We start from the raw sequence: 15,701 nt of genomic DNA, 5'->3' as shown, positions 1-15,701 counted from the left end.
CTGGATAACTGCCATTTATTGATTTCATACCATATTTTCAAAAACTTAAAGTTTAGTTGTGAATTAATAAGGAATCTCCATGCGGAATTGAACAAACATCAGTATTTTAGGAATAAGTATTGAATTGAACAATTGTTCTCTCCTATGACTGTTGAAATGATGGTATATTTTCTGCTTTCTAGTCTTTTAATGTAGTGAATTGCATTAATATATGACATGTAATGTCATTCAAAAAAATTTTTTTTAAATGGTTTCTTCTTTATCACAACACATTATGGTTTTACAAGTTGCTGAGTTTAGTTCCCTAATTTAATATTTAGATTTTTGCATCTATGTTTACAATGAAAATAGTTTGTATTTTTATTCTTGTATAATTTATACCAGATTTAGATTTCAAAGATTAATCTAGGCTATGCTTTGGAAGGGGATTCCTCAATGGTTCAGATGGTAAAGAATCTACCTACAATGCAGACCTGGGCTTGATCCTTGGGTTAGGAAGATCCCCTGGAAAAGGAAATGGCAACTCACTCCAGCATTCTTGCCTGGAGAATTCCCATGGACAGAGGAGCCTGGTGGGCTACAGTCTACGGGGTCCTACAGAGTCAGACACAAATGAGCAAATTAGCACAGCACACAGCTTTGGAAAGGATGGATATCCTTCTTTATTCTTCTCTGAACTGTTTCAAATAAGACAGAAATCTGGAAAGTTCAGTGGGACTTGCCAATAAAACAGTCTGAAATCAGTGTTTGTTGCCTGTGTGTGTGTGTGAAAGATATGTATAGTGTGGGAGGTGGCAATTTACTATAAATTCAATTCTCTGTTATTGTCTACTTAATTTATGTATGTTGTATAATAAAATATAGCTAATTATGATTTTCAATTAAGTTATGTGTGTGTGTGTGTGTTTAGATGCTCAGTCGTGTCCGACTCTTTGCGACCCCATGGACTTCATACAGCCCGCAGGCTCCTCTGTCCATGGACATTCTCCAGGAAAGGATACTGGAATCCTTGCCATGCCCTCCTCCAGGGGATCTTCGCAACCCAGGGATTGAACCCAGGTCTCCTGCACTGCAGGCAGATTCTTCACCAACTGAGCCACCAGGGACCTGAAAAGTTATACATTTGCCTAAATTTGCAAATTTATTGAAATTAGTTTTTTTTTCCATAGAATTTATCTTTGGAGTCTGAATATCTACTGTATACAAAATTATGCACTTTTATGATATTAATTTTTCTTCCCTGTGTCTTCTTTCTTCTTTTTTATATCATTTTTTTCTAGCACTTGGTGTATGTTTTAGTGTTTTTCTTTTTTTGGTTTGCTTTTTAAGAATCACTTTTTAAAATTATTTTTTTGTGTTATTTGTACTATCTATTTCTTTTTCTCTACTACAGCTATAAATTGTCTGCTGCTATCGTTATTTTGGCACATATATAACTTCATGGGGCTTCCCAGGTGGTACAGTGGTAAAGAACCTGCCTGCCAATGCAGGAGACCTAAGAGCTGCAGGTTTGACCCCTGGGTTGGTAAGATCCCCAGGAGGACGGCATAGCAATCCACTCCAGTATTATCACCTGGAGAATCCCATGGACAGAGGAGCCTGGCAGGGTATGGCCCACAGGATCACAAGGAGTTGGACATGACTGAAGTGATTTAGCACAGCACAACATGTATTAGTTCAGATTTGGCAAGTGAGATTCTCTTCAAGTTAGTTCCCACATATTTTTGACATGTTCTCCTCATTCTTTTGGCATATCTTTGTTTTCTGGAATGAGTTATTTCTACAAGGATCAGTAGTTCTGTTATTCTAAATACAATGGTGTTTAGAAACCAAAATTAGAGTTCCTGAAGTTTTCATTAGAGTGTTGCTACTCTGGGGCAGAGCTATAGCAAAGACATATGTGTATAGACACACACACACACAGATAGAAAACATATACATGTGTTATGTATGTGTATATGTATATATATGATTTACTGTATGTGTGTATATATATATATATGATTTATTATGTATATATTTATTGCATACATATAGACATATATAAGAGGGGCCCCCCTGGTGGCTCAATGGTAAAGAATCTGCTTGCCAATGCAGGAGATGTGGGTTCAATCCCTGAGTCAGGAAGATCCTCTGGAGAAGGAACTGGCAACCCACTCCAGTACTCTTGCCTGGAAATCCTATAGACAGAGGATCCTGGCAGACTATAGTCCAGGAGGTCACAAAGAGTCCGACATGACTCAGTGGCTAAACAAGAACAACAAGCTATTTATATATGTAATCAAATATCTATATATAAAGATGTTTATATATGTATATATGTTAGCAAATATATTTATATATACATATATAAACATCTATATTTATTTCTTTAAATTGAAAACGATACGTTCAAAACAATACTTATAATTCCAAACCAGTAGCACAAATCTCATTCTAGTTTTTTTTTTATTTTTCCGTTTTTCTGTATTTGTAACTCCTTTCTCTAAAAGTGAGAAGCCTATCTCCTACTGTCCTTGATATATATTTACTTATTGAATCACTCCCCTTGTTTGTAACCAATCTTACATCACTGCTGCTGCATGGTCCACGAGCAGAAATTCTGCTCACTCTTCTCATGCTCTGATGTCTTGTTGCAGGGCACGTCCACCCTTAGTATTTGGGTGCATCCTCTTCAGTCTGAGAGGCTCCAACCCTCAATGCTGGATCTCTATTGGGAAAGTACCTTTCTTGTCCTGCCCAGGTTCTGAAATCCCACTTGGATCCACTTGTTTGCATAGACTCTCTTTTCAGCCTCATGACCCCTCCTTGGGATGCTCCTCCTATGTACAGGCCCGCCACACCCACTTGGGTTCAACACTGCTTTGGTTCAACACACACGCAGACACCTCTCAGTCACTTGGGCTCCCCCCCTCAGACTGAACAGCCCTCCTGCATTGACATATTCTTTACTACACTTGTGCTCTGATATTTTCCCTTAGGTTTCAATAGCCACCACAATATCATCCCTCACCTCTCCAGTCCCATGTGGACTGGAGCCTCCTAAGTCTGCTAAGCATCTCACATCAGGCCCCTTCCTGCATGGACATCCCTCCTTATCCTACCCTTGCTAGGTAGCATCATGCTTGAATGTCTTCATCATTGTCTTTGGACTGCAAAGAAGTCACTGTGGCTGCCTCGACTGCTGCGCAGACATCTGCCTTGCTCTATTTCATTCCATTGCTGTAGACTTACATCGTTCATCAAAGGAAGGGAAAGGAACTAAAAAAGAGAAAGAAGAAGAGCACAGTTAACATTTTTAATGACATATATTTAGTAAACTTTAAAGTTAATCTATGTCTTTATATTCCTTCCAAACATTTTTTTTCTTCAAATACTCTTTCTTTCCTTCATTTATTAGCTTAATTTAATTTCACCTTATTATTAAATCTCATGACAAGCATTCTTTTGTCATTATTATTATTATAATGATTTTTGCAATCAATGTTTATTGAGTTTACATGACAATCCATTTCTTCAGTCATCATTTATTCCATCCTTTTCTGAATTCTTAAGTTCTTAGTTAATTTTAGTTCTTTTAATAAGGAATGTCTATGTGTAGGAAAAATTGTCAGCCTTAGAGATTTCTTATTTCTTAGTTCATGTAGTTACAAAGAGTCGGACATGACTTAGTGAATGAAGAACAATAATTCCTTTATCATGACTTTATTTTTTTTCTTCCTGACATTTATATTTTGGTTTATCTTATAGCGTCAGTCTGTCAACAGTAACTTCTGTTAACTTTTGTGGATATCAAAGTCTTTTTATTTTCTCTTGAATCTTGAATGAACTTTATCTGTGTATAGATTATCAGGCTGCCACTTGTATGGCCCCAGGATATTAAAGATACCATCCTTACCTATTTGTCTGTGCTCTCATTTTTCATGCATTTTTCTGTCAATTATAAATGACATATAAAGACTGATGCATGATATGTGAGTGCCACCTTTAGCATTCCTGGCTTACACTTTCATAATTATTTTCTTTTTCAGTGGAAACTCTGTTTCCCCTTGTGTTCAAGAGTTCTTTCTCTCTTCCCTTTCAAAATATGAGAGGTCATGGGAGTCTTCCATGATCTTGCTTATGATTATAATAAATGAGTGATGTGGGTTAAGGCAATGATTTTTCCCTAAGTATATTTACAGTTTAGATGAAACAAGGGAAGATGGGATAGAAGGATGGATATGCAGTGGTATTAATAAAATTTACAGCTCAGTAAGGCAATAGGGCATTTGTGGGCTCAGACTTATCTTTATAACTTCTCTAACATCATGTTTTACAGATGATAAATTCTGACCAAAGCTAACTCTGCTGCTATAAAAAACAAACAGTGCATGTATCTCCAAGAACATGTTACTGGTGCAATTTGAGCATATCATTAAAATGTAGAAGTGTATTTAAATAATTATTTTGTAATTTCTTGAATTTAGACTCATTCCATCTGCTCTAATTGGTAAGCTTTTTTAGCATGTTTAAAATATAGCAAAAATGTGACCAAGGTTTATTATAACTACACTGTACACCTTCTAAGCAATCAAGTACATAATAAACATACATAAATATGAATTATATGATGTAGCCTAAGCCAGAGATTCTACTAGAGTTCCTTGAATTTTGTTGAGCTTCTTTGACAGGAAATTGATATTTCAATAATTTTCCCATAAAAATTTGCATCAAATTTGGAGCTCACAGTAGCCCTAACTCCCAAATCAAAACTCAGGTCATAATCTCTGATTTAAGAATATCCAGTTGTTTGTAGCTTACAGACAAAACTGACCCTGAATCGTCCTGGAAATAGAACAATTAAATTTCCTTTTAAGGTGACAGTATATTGTGCTTTCCAATCTTTCCATGTTTTCTGAAATCAAGCATGTGAGGTCAGTGATATCAATTTAAATTCTTGGCCTTAGGCAAAACAAATAGAAATAGAAGATATCTTCTTTATGCAAAACAGAAAATTGCTGATTTGTATTGGAGAGGCACTCTTTTCTTCCCAGGTTTCCTTGCACTCATGTCCCTCACCCACATTCTTTTGCTACTCACTGGGAGAGATGTCTAGGCCCAAGGATTCTATAAGATTTTTTCTAAATCCCTTTGCACTACTAGATTCATGCAATTTTAGCGTGAAATAGACCTCAGGGACATAAAGTTCTCTGTGAAATGAAATTTACATCTATTTCTGGTTACTATGTTGTGACCCTCAACTTAAACATAACTATTTCCTTCATTTGCTATCACACACACACACACACACACACACACACACGCATACACACACAGACACACTCACACACAGAGCCTTGTTTAGCATAAGCTTATTTTTCAAAGTTATTGAGGTGAGTGTGTGACCTTTTTTTTGAAGAGTATTTGAGGAGAGTTTCTTGAAAGCTTTTAAGATAATTAAGATAGCTCATGGGTGTTGAGAATCACTATTTTTCATATGTATGTGTTCTTACTGAATCAACTTCTCTGGAATGTCGCTTGTTGTGAATTAATGTCATTTTGCACTCTTCTAATGCCTTCAGAATGGTATGGCATTTTACAAAATCAGAATAACTCATCTCAATGTAATAGGTAATGCATTTTATCCATTAAAAAGTGTCTATTAGGTTAAAAGTGATGTTCACTCTAAACAAAGCTTTTAAATTTTTATGGATGCCATTTATTAAAACCTATATTAGAAATGAAAAAAAGCAAAATTTGAAGTTTCCAAACAAAACTTTATTTTATTTTACAAATAATGGGACATTAGAATTATTATTCATGAGACATATTCTTGAAGGCTATTATCATTAAAGGATATACTAAATTTCATGAGCTTCAATTTAGGAGGGAAAAAGCTCTACTTTTCATGTAAATATCTTGATACTCATTAGGAATAATCATTGAAATGATTTCTTAAATTGAAGGATTGTGTTATAGTTAATGAAGCTTGCATTCAACAGTGCATCATTAAAGGCAAATGTTCTCATATAAAATTTCCTAGGTTATTAAAATACATAGCCTTAGTTGTACTGTTGCAGATGTCTGCTGCAAAGTGTAACCTGGTTCTATCTATGGCCATAGTACAATGTGGAGGATTTATATCAAATTATGTTAGTACAGGTTCTAAAAGATAGTGGAAAGTTCCTCTGGGGGGATCTCAGTAAATTGAGACTGAGCTCAATGTGTGAGTTAGGCAGTCTATAGTTCCTTTTTTCATATACATAAAATATACCTTGATTCTGCTACAGAGCACCATGGCTTTTTTTTTTTTTCCCCTATGCAGAATGTGGATTTCTGTGCCTGTGTGGGTCATCTCTTTTATGATCAGTTGTGTACTCATGGCTGATCGTCTCTGCTAAAGAAAGAAGGCACTATCTCTGCCGCAGTGAAGCTCACAGGCTCTCTGTAATTTAATTCCAGGATCCTGATGGCAGTTCTGTTGTTTATTACCTTGTGATCTTGGACAAATTTTCTAAATTCTCTAAGTCTCAGTTTCCTCATATGTGAAAAGGATAGGGTATCCTCAGTTTTCCTGGGGCAGAGGGGATTCCCTAGATGTATATTTTTCAGTACTAAAACTAGGAAAGTCCCAGACAAACTAGAATGAACTGGTCATACTAAAAAGAGGGAATTAAAAAAAAGTACCTTCCATTTATATCATTTTTAAAGATAAACTATAGGATGTTTGTCTTTCTCTGATTTATTTTGATGATGGTGGACTAGTTGCTAAGAGAGTCATGTCTGACTCTCTTGACCTCATGGACTGTAGTCCTCTAGGCTCCTCTGTTATGGGATTTCCCAGGCAAGAATACTGGAGTGGTTTTCATTTGCTTCTCCAGGGGATCGTCCAAACCCAGGGATCAAACCTGGGTCTCCTGCATTGAAGGTGGCCTCCTGTATTGCAGGCAGATTCTTTACAGACTGAGCCACCAGGGAAGCCCTTGACTTACTTTACTTAGTATAATTTCTAAGTCCATTCATGTGGCTGCAAATGGCATTATTTCATTCTTTTTTATGATAATGTTATATTCCATTGTATATATGCACCACATCTTCTTTATCCTTTCCTCTATCAATGAACATTCAGGTTGCTTTCATGTCTTGGCTATTATAAATAATGCTGCAATTAAATTATTTATAAAACAGAAATAGACTTACAGACTTCAAAAGCAAATTTATGGTTACCAAAGGGGAAATGTTGGGGCAAGAGATAAATGAGGAGCTTGGGATTAACAAATACACATTACTTATATAAAATAGATAATTGGAAAGGACCTACAATATAGCACAGGGAACTCCACTCAATATTCTGTAATAACCTATAGGGGAAAAGAATCTGAAAAGAAATAAGTATATGCTTATGTATAAATGAATCACTTTGCTGTACTCCTGAAGATAACACAACATTGTAAATCAGCTATGTGTATGCTAAGTTGCTTCAGCCATGCCCAACTCTTTGCAAGCCTATGGACTGTAGTCCTCCATCCAGGCTTCTCTATCCATGAGATTCTCCAAACAAGAATACTAGAGTGGGTTGCCAAGCTCTCCTCCAGGGTATCTCCCTGACCCGGATCAAATCTGCATCGTCTACCTTCTGCACTGGCAGATGGGTTCTTTACCAGCAGTGTCACCTGAGAAGCCCAGGTCAACTATAATATAAATAAAATTTTTAAAAAGTCCCTTCCACCTGTGGTGTGCTGGAACAACTCCTACTCATGATGAGAGCCAACTGTTACAATTAGGAATTTTGTGGGCCAGTTGCTACATATTCAGAAATTTTGTGGACTGTTGGTGACTTGAAATCATCCATGCTGGGACTATTTCCACAATCAGCAAATGTTACAAACTAGGGCTTTTTTTCTTCCTAGAGAATTAGCTAACTAGCATACCAGCACCTACCAAACAACTAAGCTGATAAAATTACTAACTGAAATAATCCATGTAAAATGCTTAGTGGAATGCATGATATAAGTGAAAGTGAAAGTCACTCAGTTGTGTCTGACTCTTTGGGACCCCATGGATTATACAGTCCATGGAATCCTCCAGGCCAGAATACTGGAATGGGTAGCTTTTCCCTTCTCCAGGGGATCTTCCCAACCCAGGAATTGAACCTAGGTCTCCCACATTGCAGGCAGATTCTTTACCAGCTGAGCCACAAGGGAAGCCCAAGAATACTGGAGTGGGTGGCCTATTCCTTCTCCAGCAGATCTTTCAGACCCAGGAATTGAACTGGGGTTTCCTACACTGCAGGCAGATTCTTTACCACCTGAGCTATATCAGGGAAGCCGGGATGATACAAAGTAAGTGCCAATTCAGCGTCACTGATTAGTCATTTATTATTATTATTATTATTAATTTTGCATTGGCATTCAATAAACATGTTAAAATGAACTGAACTCTGCCTGAAGGTACTCACTATAAATTATTTCAATAGTTTTGTTGTTGTTGTTGTTGTTAAACAGCGCCCAGAACATAGACTAAGTGTATATTGTAGGTCTTCAAACTGGTAGTTTTCTCTTTCTCCCTTTCTTATAAATTCCTTCTCTGTGAGCCTAGAAAGGTCTCTCATTTTCCTACTGCACTGTGGCTAGTCCTCAGACATTGCATGTCAGGCTTAGGGCAATGACTCTAGCTCCAGGAGTGCATGAAGAATTATGCATTGGTGCTGTGCATGGAGCATGGTAAATTGGATTATGCTAACAAAGTCTGTTCTGCAAGGTGGCCCCCTGTGAGGCGACTGAGACCACTTCTACATGGTTTGCCTCACCCACTGCCCAAATCTTTCCTGCATTTTTCCGATCCCCAAATACCACTAGAAATTCCTATTTATAATCTTTGAGTTATTGACTTTGACATCTTTTAAAAGCAAATCCATTCCTTGGTAAAAGTAACACATTAGGTCACCAACAGAGTGCAAATTAGTTTATCAAGTTGCCTGTGTGTGTGCTCAGTCATGTGTGACTCTTTGTGACTCAAGAAAATATCCTTGCTTGAAGGAAATTGACCCAGGAAGGTGGTGAGAGGAAAGTTCTAGAGTTTGGGAGATTATAGAAGATGGCAGGTGTGAGTGGGGAAAGGGATGTCAACAACCAGTAGGCAACAATGGGGAATATTGATTCCTTGGATGGAAGAGTATACATTAAGGAGGGAATAGTCAGTGCAAGAATACAGATGAGGGAAAATAATGAAAATACATGTCTCCGATTCTTGAATCTTGAGAACTAAGGAACCTCCTGAATTTTCAGAGTATAGAAAGAAGGTCAAAGTCTAAAGAGTTAAAGTGCTACCAACCTCTAACAGTTTTGTTAGGGGCCAGCCTAGATGTTCAAACATAAAACTGTATGCCTAAGAGGAAATATGTCTAAATAATTCTATCTCTAGTTCAAGAAATCTCAGATACACAAAATGAAGACACTGTGCCTGGACTAATGGAAGATGAAAGCCTCCTAATTCCAACATATTAGATCATCATCTGAGGGTTTTGTCCTCTTTCGGCCTCTGTCCAGCTGAAGCCAGCAGGCATTCCCTCCTCCTGAGGAACAGATCAATCTCTTAGGATTGGTACGTTAATTCAAGCTGAAGAACCCTACTCGTCACCCAGCAAGACATTTCAAGAAGCAGTGAGTGAGCCCCTCAGTTCTTGCTCAGTGATGGGGGATTTCCAGCTGATGTCTTTGATTGCTCTTATAAACATAATGTAACATCATAAAAGGGGAGTTTCTGTAGCAGCTTGCTTGACATGAAAGGCTGCCCGTGGCTTCCCAGCATTCCCTGATGGGAGTGCTGGTTTCAGAGTTCTCTGCAGTTTAAGACAGAAAGGGAAGGGATGAGTGGGGGGCAGAGGAGGATTTCTGTACAGACCTAGGTCTTCCAAAATGCTGGACTAGAAAGAAGGAGCAACAGGAAACAGCATTCCCAATACTCAGACATGCATTAGACACCCCACCCCGCTTGTTTGTTTTGTTTTAAAAATTCAATCTCTGTATTGAGCCAGGTGTTCTTTCCTGTATCTGTTATTTTTCCTGCTCTCTCTTTTCAATGACCCCTTGGATTTTAAAGCTATTGACTGAAAGCTTTTCCCTTCCTCAGGTCAATTCACCACAGAAAGTGTCTACTTATGTGTACCCAATAGCATAACCCATCCACACCAGGGAACAAGCCGAAAGAGACCTAAAACTTGGTCTATGTGCTTCAGGAACGTCCATTAGAAGCAAATATTCACAGAGCATTTAAAGAAAAGTGAATCATTCAGTGATGTTACAAAATCTTAATGTGACTTCAGGAAAGAAAGCTCAGAGGGGGTAAAGACTTGAGACAGATGTTCTGGCCCTTTGTGGAAATGTTACTAATCATAAGATAAAAGACAATAAAAGTGGAACAAAATTTTAGGCAAGGAAAACCAATCCATCAAAAGAACAGAGTTTGGAATAAACAGCATGTTTTGTTTGTCTGGTGTTTGTTCTTTTATACAATAAATATTTACTGAGTCCCTACCAGGAACCCAGCCCTGTTCCAGGGAGTTGGGGATTCATCCTTGAGTATAAATCATTGTTCTCCTAGGAGTTGATATTCTAGTGGAACCATTGAGAAAATGAATGATGAAACAACATAATTTCAATTAGAGATTAGCAGGATTCAGGAAAAATTAAAGGAAAAAGTGCTCTTGAAATAAGGATGGCCAGGGAAGACCTCTCTGAGAAGGTTATAATTTTGCTCTGACCTGAAGACTACAAAAGGACAAGGCACATGAAGCAGGGAAGAGCTTTTCAGACAGATAAACCAAGTAAATGCCTAATAACAGGAAACATCTTGGCAGATTAAAGTCAACCCTGATTGTACATTAGAATTACCAGGGGAGCTTTTTAAAAAATGCATATAATTGGGCCCCACCCCCAGAGAACTTGTTTTAATAGGTTTGGGGTGGTGCCCAGACATGGATATTTTTTAAAAACCTCCTCAGGTTATTCAAATGTCAGCCAAACCTGAGAACAGGTGGACTGGAGAACAGTGGATCTCAAAGTTTAACATGCCTCAGAATCACCTGGGAGGCCTGTCAAACCCAGATGGCTGAGCCACAGAGTTGGGGACCCAGTTTGTCTGCAGTGGGGCACCGGAATTTGCATTACCAGCAAGTTTCCAGCAGATGCTGCTGCTGGTGGTGAGTTCCAAACTTGAAAACCCCTGGGTTCAAGAACAAAATGGAGGCTGATATTGAATGAGGAAGAGAGTGATATGAAAGAAGCTAGAAGGATGGGGTTGGAACTTCTGTCCTGGAAAGGCACACATGCAGAGCGGAGCCACAGACACAGAAATAAAGAGGGTAGATGTGAGACTGCAAAGATCTTTCTGGATGTTAAAGGAGATGTGTAGAGCAGAAGTCCAGTCACAGATGCGAGGGCAGACGAGGGTCCTGGAGGGCTCTTCTGGATGAGCAGAGATGACATGACAAGCAGATGAAGATCTCGAAGACTCTTCCTGTGGATGAAGAATGTCCCCTGCTGTGTCAGCAAACAAAAGATATTGTGGCCATCAAGCCATCAGCTACTGCAGCCACCCTGACTGACTGTGTACCCTGAGGGAATTCAGGATAGAAGAAAAAAGAGGGGTGGTTACTGACCCTAGATGGTTAAGGTGCATATCAAACAAATGATTTTAGTGAGACCAGATTCTTGCATTTTCTTATACAGACACATGGTAAATTCATTAACTTAAGCAGTCTGGTTTTTGTCTGTGTGCTAAGTTTCTTCAGTCATGTCTGACTCTTTGTGACCCCATGGACTGTAACCTGCCAGGCTCCTCTGTCCATGGGATTCTTCAGGCAAGATTACTGGAGTGGGTTGCCATGCCTACAACCAGAGGATCTGCCTGACCCAGGAATCGAACCCAGGTCTCTTATATCTCATGCATTAGTGGGTTCTTTACCACTAGTGCCACCTGGGATGCCTGAGTTTTTATTTAATTGACAACAAGCTTTTGATGTTCTGACTACCTGGATTTTGTTGCAAAAACTACATTTCCTGGCTCCTCCTTACTTCTTCAGAACAGAATCTGAGAACTCTCTGACAGCCTATCTCCCAGGCTTACGTCCTCAGTTTGTATGCTGAATAAAGCATAATTCTCAACTTTTAGGCTGTGTGTTTTCTTCAGTTGAGAAGAGAAAAGGATGAGCAAGGAGGGACAGATGTACTAAAAAGAGGAAAAGATGAAAAAATGTCAAGAGGAGCAACTTGGAGGAGGAACCTGGAGCTTGAGAGAATGGCCAGTTATACAGCCATCAGTTTATAGATGACCTTTCAGCCACAGGACTGGATGACATTTTAGAGGGAAAATTTGAGGTAGAGTAGTGAAACTAGAAGCAAAGACGCATTGGGAATAACGAGAGGAAAGCTGAATAGGTAGAGGCAAATCAGAAGAAAGCCCTTGAAACTATTGTGGGTTTGCTTACTCATTCAGGGAGCAGACAGGAAATGAAAATCAGGTGAATTAGATGTGGGGCCCACGCATGCTCTATGCAGGTAGCAAAGACTGGACTCCAGGTGATTGCAGCCAATCAGAATTACATGTTATTACATGTTCTCTTTCTGCCCTACTGTAGATACCAATGTATGTCACCCTTAGAGATAGACTTCAAATTATTTTTAAACATCTATTGTGTTTGTGGACTATTTTGTCACCCTAGGACTAAGTATCTCTAATGCCTTACATCTCTAAATCTTCATCATGTGAATAAAAGAACAGAGAGTTGTTCCCTCCAAAAGTGCCAGTATTAAAAAAAAAAAAAAAAAACTGAAGAAAGAGGGTTAGAGTTTAAACATATGAGTTGATTTAGGTAAGCATAATGAGAATCAACAGTAGCTGCTGCTGGGCCACCTTCCTGAAAGTATACAACTGTTTTTGACATGTGTAAGGTAACAAATAGTTCAGATCATACATATGGCACTACCCTCAGTTTGGGATATTTAATATGTTGTTGTTGTTGTTCAGTCTGTAAGTTATGTCCAATTCTTTGCAAAACCATGGTCTACAGCATGCTAGACTCCTCTGTTCTCCACTATCTCTTGGAGTTTGCTCAAATTGTGTCCACTGAGTCAGTGGTACTATCTAACCATTTCATTCTCTGTCATCCCCTTCTCTTCCTGCCTTCAATCTTTCCCAATTTCAGAGTCTTTTCCAATGAGTCAGCTCTTTGCTTCAGGTGGCCAAAGTATTAGAACTTCAGCCTCAGCTTCAGCATTAGTCCTTCTAGTGAATATTAAAAAAAAATGATTAAAATATATCTGAGGGCTTTGGAGACAAATAATCAGGAAACTGAGATTCTTTTCTTCTCAGGTCTAAAGTGGAATGATTGAAATACTCAAGGATAATTTGCTTGAGGAAGTGACTACTCAGTCAGTGTAACTGCTTCAAATTTCTAGGAATGTGATTAAGAGAAGAGTGCAATGTATTACAGGTAGAAAAAGATGGAAGTTTTGATAGAATTTTCACTTAATTTCATAAACACCCTCCCACAGTCAGAACCATTGAAGATGGGGTGGATGGCCCCAGCTGGTAGTGAGCATGTGATTTTCAGAGCTGACCTTGAACAAAATAGCTGTGAAAAGAAGGAAAGCAAAAAGCAAAGGAGAAAAGGAAAGATACACCCATTCAAATGCAGAGTTCCAAAGAATAGCAAGGAGAGATAAGAAAGCCTTCCTCAGTGACCAATGCAAAGAAATAGAGGAAAACAATAGAATGGGAAAGACTAGAGACCTCTTCAAGAAAATTAGAGATAGAAAGGGTACATTTCATGCAAAGATGGGCTCAATAAAGGACAGAAATGGTAGGGACCTAACAGAAGTAGAAGATTTTAAGAAGAGGTGCCAAGAAAACACAGAAGAACTGTACAAAAAAAGATCTACATGACCCAGATAATCATGATGGTGAGATCACTCACCTAGAGCCAGACATCCTGGAATGTGAAGTCAAGTGGGCCTTAGGAAGCATCACTATGAACAAAGCTAGTGGAGGTGATGGAGTTCCAGTTGAGCTATTTCAAGTCCTAAAAGATGATGCTGTGAAAGTGCTGTACTCAATATGTCAGCAAATTTGGAAAACTCAGCAGTAGCCACAGGACTGGAAAAGGTCAGTTTTCATTCCAATCCCAAAGGAAGGTAATGCCAAAGAATGCTCAAACTACCACACAATTGCACTCATTTCACACGCTAATAAAGTAATGCTTAAAATTTTCCAAGCCAGGCTTTAGCAATACATGAACCGTGAACTTCCAGATGTTCAAGCTGGGTTTAGAAAAGGCAGAGGAACCAGACACCAAATTGCCAACATCCCCTGGATCATCGATAAAGCAAGAGAGTTTCAGAAAAACATCTATTTCTGTTTTATGCCAAAGCCTTTGACTGTGTGGATCACAATAAACTGTGGACAATTCTGAAAGAGATGGGAATACCAGACCACCTGACCTGCCTCTTGAGAAACCTGCATGCAGGTCAGGAAGCAACAGTCAGAACTGGACATGGAACAACAGATTGGCTCCAAATAGGAAAAAGGAGTATGTCAAGGCTGTATATTGTCACCCTGCTTATTTAACTTATATGCAGAGTACATCATAAGAAACGCTGGGCTGGAGGAAGCACAAGCTGGAATCAAGATTGCCGGGAGAAATATCAATAACCTCAGATATGCAGACGACACCACCCTTATGGAAGAAAGTGAAGAACTAAATAGTCTCTTGATGAAAGTGAAAGAGGAGAGTGAAAAAGTTGGCTTAAAGCTCAACATTCAGAAAACTAAGATCGTGGCATCCGGTCCCATCATTTCATGGCAAATAGATGGGGAAATAGTGGAAACAGTGGCTGACTTTATTTTTCTGGGCTCCAAAATCACTTCAGATGGTGATTGCAGCCATGAAATTAAAAGACGCTTACTCCTTGGAAGGAAAGTTATGACCAACCTAGACAGCTTATTAAAAAGCAGAGACATTACTTTGTCAACAAAAGTCCATCTAGTCAAGGCTATGGTTTTCCAGCGGTCATGTACAGATGTGAAAGTTGGACTATAAAGAAAGCTGAGCACTGAGGAATTGATGCTTTTGAACTGTGGTGTTGGAGAAGAATCTTGAGAGTCCCTTGGACTACAAGGATATCCAACCAGTCCATCCTAAAGGAGATCAGTCTTGGGTGTTCATTGCTAGGACTGATGTTGCAGGTGAAACTCCAATACTTTGGTCACCTGATACAAAGAACTGACTCATTTGAAAGGACCCTGATGCTGGGAAAGATTGAAGGCAGGAGGAGAAGGGGATGACAGAGAATGAGATGGTTAGATGGAATCACTGACTCAATGGACATGGGTTTGGGTGGAGTCCCGGAGTTGGTGATGGACAGGGTGGTCTGGTGTACTGCGGTTCATGGGGTTGCAAAGAGTCAGACACAACTGAGCAACTGAACTGAACTGAACTGAACAAAATGTACTGGGTAGAAATTGTATTGAAGGGATTTAAACAAGCAAAGGATTTTTGGTAAGATGACCATATATAGTCTGGAAGTTTATATTTTATTGTTTCTTGTCTTTTTGCAAATGAACATATATGTGGATAACTTTTGTGAAGTAAAACAAATTACATGCATCAAGGGCCCTGTGGATTTGATCTATAAACATTATTTCACTAGAAAACTCAGTAA

Source organism: Dama dama, chromosome 8 (genome assembly GCF_033118175.1).
Source record: "Dama dama isolate Ldn47 chromosome 8, ASM3311817v1, whole genome shotgun sequence".
Lineage (NCBI taxonomy): Eukaryota > Metazoa > Chordata > Mammalia > Artiodactyla > Cervidae > Dama > Dama dama.
This window is presented reverse-complemented; position numbering follows the sequence as displayed.